At 41.9% G+C, this 8,077-nt stretch overlaps 1 non-coding gene across 1 annotated transcript; it reads left to right on the top strand.

The window, feature by feature from the left end:
• Positions 1–7,345: 7,345 nt before the first annotated feature.
• Positions 7,346–7,449, top strand: LOC112713797 (small nucleolar RNA R71). Its single transcript, XR_003158758.1, has one exon. It is a non-coding gene; the product is annotated as a small nucleolar RNA R71 (small nucleolar RNA).
• The last annotated feature ends 628 nt before the right edge of the window (positions 7,450–8,077 follow it).

Here is an 8,077-nt window from a genome sequence, read left to right as displayed (position 1 = left end):
GGGGGTTTATCTGAAACTGTAGGTCGATCTCGGACGAGATCTTCTATGTTGGTCGGGGATGTTGTGTCCGACTTGGTGATGGTGCTGATCCTTCGTCCCCAGAGGGTGGGGGTACCTGCAAGGGACTCCGATGCTTAAGTTAGCAAGGGTCTTAAGCAGGTATTGAGTAGAATCAGAGTATTAGTTATACCTGGGTGCTCCAGCATATTTATAATAGTGTAGAGTGACCTTCTTAGATAAGATAAGTTAGTTATCTTATCTTTATCTTTTATCTTTTGAGTGAGGTCATCTTATCTTCAAGGGAACCGCCTTTATCTCTACGGGCTTGGGCTACCCTTGGATTCGGGACGTGTTCCTCTGTTTGGGCCCTTTATTGGGCTTTCCTGTGACTTGGCCGAGCTCTTTGAGAAGAGGTCGGGTCGTCCTGACCTGAAGAGGTCTGTCGCTTTATCTGTAGAACATCCCGGGTCAGAGAGCTCGACCCAGGGTATGAACACTTTCCAAACTAGAAAATGCAGAAAGTAAATATAAAGAGTGTAGTTCTCCAAAAGTGCTAACCTTCTCTATAGTTCAAAACTACTCCTATATATACTACTCTTCTTAATCTTCTAGTGAGTTCTTCAAGTCTTGGATATGGGCCTTTGATATTGAGTTGAAGCAGTTACAATCTTCAGTGGGCTCAGCTTTGTTTGCAAAAAAGTGTGAGTTAGGCATGGGCATTAGTTAGGACGTTAATGGCGTTAACGTTAAGTGAGGATGTGGGTTCGAGAACGTTAGTGACAATCACCTTTTCCACTAACGTTCCAACCCAAAATGATCAACGTTAACTTCAACGTTAGTGGCACTAACGTGACCATTAACGTTGCCTCTTGGTCCTTCGCAGACGTTATTGGGAATCACCTTTTCCAATAACATTGCCTTGTGCCCCCTTTCCCTACGTTAGAGTTCACGTTAGTATAACTAACGTGACTTCTAACGTGGGCATGCCTAAGCTTTGAGAGCGTTAGTGACACTTACCTTTGTCACTAATGCTCCAAACGCCCCTCCTTCCCACGTTAGAGTTCACGTTAATTAGATTAACGTGGCCACTAAGTGGTAGTGATTGCCATCTCCAATGTTAGTGACAAAGGTGAGTGTCACTAACGTTGGCTTATCATGCGTAGCTCCACATTATCTCTCACGTTAGTGGTCTTAACGTGACCACTAACGTGGGCACTCTTGGGTTGGTCCAACGTTAGTGACAAAGGTGAGTGTCACTAACGTTGCTGATTGGTTTTTCATCCCACGTTAAAGTTCACGTTAATTGGATTAACATGACTCTTAACGTGGCTTTATTGTGCCTTTGTGGAACGTTAGTGGCAATCACTTTTACCACTAACGTTGGAGCTCCTCTTCCTCCTCTACGTTAGCTACCACGTTAATGTTGTTAACATGGCAACTAACGTGGGCTATGATGGCTTCGAAGGCGTTATTGGCGATCACTTTTTCCATTAATGCTAGAAGCTTGTCCCCATTCCACGTTAGTGGTCACGTTAATTAGATTAACGTGGCTGCTAACGTGGTTCTTTCTTGCTTCCTTTGTCCTAAAATCAAGCAATTAGAGTGCATCAAAGCTCTGTTCCAAGTCATGAGATTATGCATCATCAATTATATCATTAAATTCTTGCCTAATCCTCATGAAATCATGTAAAGTTCACAATAATTGCTTGAATCAAGGTGTAAGTGTATTTTCATCTAAAACTTGCTTATTTACTAAGAAAATGCATGAAACTATCCTAAAACAGTAAAGAAAAGGTTAATGAAACTGACCAAGATCCCCTGGCATCACAACACCAAACTTAAAGCTTGCTTGTCCCTAAGCAAGTACTGAAACATGGGAAAAATGAATGAAAGAACAAGATAAACAAGTAATCATTATAGAAGTCAAATTCCTTGGTTATGGGGTTTCATGCATAGCAACTTAGGTTCATTCCTTCACTGGTTTTCAGGCCTTTATCATACCCTTGAACACTCACTTGATTACATCCTTTGACACTTCCTAATTGTTGATCTTCCCTTCTTTTCCAGGTTTTATTGCATTCTTTTTAGGCTAAGTGCTCTGCAAGAGGGCGACTCTTTATGATAAGCTTTTAGCCAACACTCCCGAACCAGTTGGTTCAAGGTGCTAGGTGTTAAGACACCCCTAAGGACTTACTCCCTCAAGTCTCTTTCCCCCATACATACACACCACAGGCACATGGTTTGTTATTTTTCTTTCTTGAAACCTTGGTGTCCAACACCTCTTTGGGTTACTAAGTGCTCTGTAACAAAGGTTTCTCTTGATAGTGGACTTTCAGCTGGTAATCCCGGATTAGTTAACCCAAGTTACCAAGTGATAAGGCACCCCTAAGAGCTTATTCATCTAAGCATATCCCAGAACACCACAGACACATGCCTCAATATTCAAACCCTTGGTGCCTAGCATTATCTCTTATTGTTTTTCTTTCCTTTTCAACTCTTATTGCTCTTTCTCTTTTCTTATTAGGATATTATTTTTTTGGTTAGTCTCATAGAATGTGTTTCAAGCATGTGGTTTAGAGCATATAGTTGCCTATATACCTTGTTGGTGAACCAACTTAGCTAATTAATCACCATACCACAAACATTCAGAATTTACTTCACCAGATGACTCCACTCTTGTTTTTCATAACAACTTCCTTTTGATTGACTTAAGGGGACAAGCATACATATAAGCAAGATGAAAATGAAAGCTAGGGCCTAGACCAACACACTTAGACCTAAACAACGAAATCTTAAAGACAGAATTGAAAATTCCTAAGGTACTATGGATGCATGTTCTATTTCATACATGATTTTCCTTATTTAAAGCTTGAAAAAGGATAGAACTAAGAAAGAACTCCATCATCTTTCACTTATTGGAATTCTCATGTCCCTTTGTCTTGGGATCCTCCTTGATTGCTTGAGTCCCCATTTCCTTTGCGCTTCCCGATCAGCTTTTTCCAGAAACCAGCATCCTCCATCTTCTTCTTTAATGCTTCCTTTTGCCCAGTCATATAAGTTAACTTAGCCTGAGTGTTTATGCTAAACTCTTCCCGATGCAGTTGCCGTCCTTCATTGAGCATGCTGAACTCATTGAATGCTTTCATCTGAGCTAACTGACGTTGGTTGAGTTCTTGAAGGTGTTTGTCTTGGTGCTCTTGACTTTCGGTTACTTGATTGATGGCTTAGGTGAGCTGGGAGTAATGCTCCTGTTGCAGTTCCATTTGTTGTTTTTGCCACTTCCTTTGTTGACCCATCCAATTAGAGAGTAGTTCTTCTTGACGATCCATCCTTTTAGATTGAACATGCAGTTGTTGCTCTTGTCCCTCCATATAGCTCCTTGCCAGATCCTCAATGGCTCCTTGAATGTGAACCAGATTTATGTTGGTCGGATCATATTGCTCTTCTTGCTGGTACCCTGTTTGTTGGGGTTCTTCTTGGTGAGGTTCTTCTTGGTGAGGCTCTTCTTGTGCAGTTCTTTTCCTTATCTGAGGCCTTCTTTGCTGTTGAGCGAGTGCCACATAGTTTATACGTTAGAGCGTAACTAACCTCCCTGGGTTTACACATTTTGGATTGTTATCTTTGAATACTACATTGGCTTTCATACATAGTCTAAGGATGGTGCTGGGGTACCAAAGTCTAGCACTAGGATCATTCTTCTCGGCTGAATCTTGGATTCCCTCAGCTATAATTTCATGCACATTGATTCCTCCACCCTTTATTAAGTAATGTACCATAGTAGCTCGAGCAATGTTGACCTCAGAATTGTTTGAGGCTGGAAGGATAGATCTCCTCACAATCTCAAGCCATCCCTTGCCTTCCGGGATGAGGTCTCCTCTCCTAATGAACCGCGGCCTCTTATCCAAGTACCTTTCCCAATCAGATCCTATAACACACATATCGTTCACAATTTCTTCAAGTTCATCCTCGTCGGGGACATTGCTTATTCTTACTTGATAACTGAGCTCATCAAAATATGGCGATCTCAGCTGAAGAGTCCTTGTTATAGCATTGGGGCTGAAGTCCACCTCTGTTCCTCTCACATAGATTTTGAAGGTGGGGGCCCTAGTATTGTCTTCTCTGGCCACATTGGTGTAGAACTCCTTGATGAGGTTTGCATTTATCTTTGCTTCTGGGTTCGTGAGCTTTTGCCAACCCCTCTGTTCAATCTTCTCTCTAATCTTTGGGCACTCATCTTCATTGAACTGGAATGTCAACTCTGGAAATATTTTCTTATTTTTTATCTGTTCAAATTGGAGCTCATGAAAGGTGGTCTTGAATCTCCCTGCATCGAAAGGAATGCTCTCCAACAGTTCCTTCCCCTTTCGCCTCTTGGAGCTTGATGATGCCATGAATGAGACTTGGTGTATAAAGATGTTGAGTGTGTGTGTTCGAGAGAAAGAAGAGAGATGGATTGGAATGAGAGTTGTGCATGGCAAGGTGTAGAGTAGTGGCCATTTATATAGGAAGATGATAGGTGATTGAAGGGTGTAGATTGATGGCATGGCTTAATGGTGAACGGCTGGGGTTTGGCATTGGATGGTCACAAGGATCACTTCTTTTATGAGGGTCTTGGTTCGGTCCCCAAGGCTATCCTACTACTAATGTTGCATGGCAACATTTCCCAAGTTACTCCCCTTGAAGACAAGTGTGTAGTTCCGTGGGTGAAGTGGCTGAATCCCCCCTTCAATTGGTTGTCCCATCAAGTTCCTCCAATATTCCTTTCAAATTCCTTGCAAAATAAAAGGAGAGAGAGATTATTTTGAATTGTGGCAGTGAAAGAAAAAAAACTTTCGGAGGCTAGCTACCCCCCATTTTTTTTTACTAAGAGCCATTCATGAATGTAGACCAACCGACCAATTAAATGCCCATGCATGCAACATTGGTGACACCAAACTTAGTTTGTGATCATATGGTGTAACAGGATTTGATTAAAATTCTAAAATTAACATAATATGGGTTGTGTTCAAGCTCTCTTAATGTGCCTTGAACACCAAACTTATCATTTACCATATGCTGCATGTAGAGATTCTTATAGGTGTTTGTCAAAGTTGATTTTAAATCCATGAACTTTGCTTTATTAACTACTTATTAAAGATTAAAAGGAAAGTGTATAGAACATGGGTTGCCTCCCATGAAGCGCTTCTTTAGCATCATTAGCTTGACGTTTGGCCTTTGTCAGGGTGGTTGGTATTGTTTCAAATCTTCCCCCCTTGCAGTGAATATGTTTCCATTGGCTTTGTTGAGAAGTTCCACATGTTCTAAGGACAAAATTTTGCTGATGGTGTATATTTGAGGTAGCTGAGATGGGATGGTGGGGAGATGAGGTGGGATGAGTGGAAGATAAGCAGAGACCACTTCATCTCCTAGAGAGAAAGCCTCTGTAGGAATCTTATTATTCCTCCATCCCCTTGGGGCCTTCTTCTTTGTTTGCCTTGATGTTACCTTGCTCCTTGTGGTTCCTTCTTTCAGGAGGGTTTTGTTGCTTGTCTCATATGACTCTGGTGAGTCTAGCTCATCTTGGGTCACACTTGGTTGTTGTTCCTTCTGACCATATTGCTTGTTAACCATAGGAGTTCTTAGGTCTGGTGCTTGTGCTCCCTTGTTTGGCTCCTCCATCAGCTCTTCATTATGCTCTTCCTTTGACTTTTTGTTATCATGATCTACTTCTTGTGAGGGTTTGAATACGTTGAAGGTGAAATGTTCATCATGTATCTTCAATACTAGCTCTCCTTGCTCCACATCTATAAGCACCCTGGCTGGAGCTAAGAATGGCCTCCCCAGGATGATGGGATGGATGTGATTTTCTTCCATCTCCAAGATCAAAAAGTCTGTGGGGAGGAAGTAGTTTCCAACCTTTACTAACATGTTTTCAACCACTCCTATTGCCTGTTTTTGAGTTTTGTCAGCCAATTTGATGATCACGTCTGTGGGTGTCAGCTCATTGATTTGAAGCTTTTTCATGAGGGATAGAGGCATCAAATTGATACTTGCTCCCAGGTCATAGAGCACCTTATCAATCATTGTCTCTCCTATAGCATAGGGAATGTGAAAACTCCCTGGATCCTTTTTCTTTGTAGGTGGTTCTGTTTGAATGAGAGCACTGCACTCCCTGTTCATCACTATTGTTTGCCCACCCTTCAGTGAACTCTTTTTGGCCAGCAGCTCCTTTATGTACTTGATGTAGGAGGACATCTGCTAGAGGGCCTTAATGAATGGTATATTTACATCAAGGGATGCAAACATGTCGAGGAACCTTGAATACATTCTCCTTGCTACACCACCTTTGAGCCTTTGGGGAAAGGGTGCATATGGGTTCAGGGTCTCTCCTTCCTTTAGCTCCTCCCTGTGTGTGGGATGGGATGCGTGGTTTCTTTCTTCATGCTTTTCCCTTGGAATGTCTTGGAGATGTTATGTTTGTGTGTGCACTTCCTCCACACTCCTCTCGTCACTTATAGTGATCATCTTGTATTCTTCCCACCTTACTTTCTTTTTTGCTCCTCTTGGGTTCTTCTCTATGTCACTTGGGAAACTATCAGTGGGTTTGGAAAACTGTTGAGATAGATACCCCACTTAGGACTCCAGCCTCTTGATGGTGTCTCCCTGGTTTTTTATATTGGCTCGCACTTCATCCTTGAACACTCTGTTGTCTTGGAATTCTTTACATATGTCTTCAAGTAGAGTCTCAATTCTAGAGAGTCTATCCTCGGTTAGTGATGGTGGGTTGAGGTTAGGTAGTTGAGAAGGGTAATTAGGTAGGTGTTGATAGGATCTCTGTGAGGTATGTTGATGAGTTGCATTGTTGTTGGAATTGTGGTTGTGGTGTCTCTGGTCTTGGCCTTGGTCTTGTTGGTTTTCCCACCCAAAATTAGGGTGGTTTCTCCAACCAGAATTGTATGTTTTAGAGTATGGATCATGGGTCTGTCTGGGCGAGTTTCCAACATAGTTGGCTTGTTCCCAGTCACCTTCTTCTCCTACATTCACTCCTTCTTGAGCTGGTGATGAAGTAATGACTGCTGCAACTTGGTTTTCTTCCACCTTCTTGGTAAGATCTGCTAACTGCTTGGTGATCATCTTATTTTGAGCCAGTAATACATCTATGTGGTTCAGCTCCATTACTCCTCGAGTGTTACTCCTTTCAGAAGCATAGAAGTAGTCATTCTCAGCGACAGTCTCAATGACATCTATGGCTTCTTCAATGGTTTTCTTCTTGTTTAGAAAGCCCCCTGATGAATGGTCTATGACCTTCTTTGACTCATAAGAAAGACCTTCATAGAAAATGTTCAGTTGTACCCATTCATTGAACATGTCTGGTGGGCACTTTCTTGTTAAGTCCTTAAACCTCTCCCATGCCTCATAAAGAGTTTCACCATCTTGTTGCCTGAAAGTTTTTACCTCAACTCTCAGCCTATTAATTCTTTGAGGAGGATAGAATCTTGCCAAAATTTGTTTGCGACGTCTTCCCAATTTGTTAATCTCTCCTTCGAGAAGGATTCCAGCCATTTAGATGCTTTTGTCTCTGAGTGAGAAAGGGAACAAAAAGAGTCTATAGACATCCTGATGAACACCATTAGACTTCACAGTGTCACATATTCTTAGGAAGGAGGTTAGATGTTGATTGTGGTCTTCTTGGGCACTTCCTCCAAATGAGCAGTTATTCTGAAGAAGGGTGATGAGTTGGGGTTTTAATTCAAAGTTGTTGGCATCTATGGTTGGCTTTTGGATGCTACTTCCACAATTTTCTGGAGTTGGATTGATGTAAGAGCCTAGAACTCTCCTCTCTTGCCCAACATGATTCACAGAGCCTTCTCTGGCATGGTTGGGAGCTTATTCTTCATGGTTGTTTTCCAAGTTCTCCTCCATGTTTGTTTCAAAGTACTCTTCTTCTTCCTCAGCACCAACAACTCTTTTCCCTTTTGCTTCCTTTCTTAATCTACAGAGGGTCCTCTCAGGTTCAGAATCAAAGAAAGTTGAAGCTCTGCTTTTTCTCCCTATCATACAACTAACAGAGCACACAGCAAGAAATAAAATGGAGTGA

This window comes from Arachis hypogaea, chromosome 9, assembly GCF_003086295.3.
Source record: "Arachis hypogaea cultivar Tifrunner chromosome 9, arahy.Tifrunner.gnm2.J5K5, whole genome shotgun sequence".
NCBI lineage: Eukaryota > Viridiplantae > Streptophyta > Magnoliopsida > Fabales > Fabaceae > Arachis > Arachis hypogaea.
Note: the sequence above shows the minus strand (reverse complement) of the source record. Positions and strands in the feature narration are given on the sequence as shown.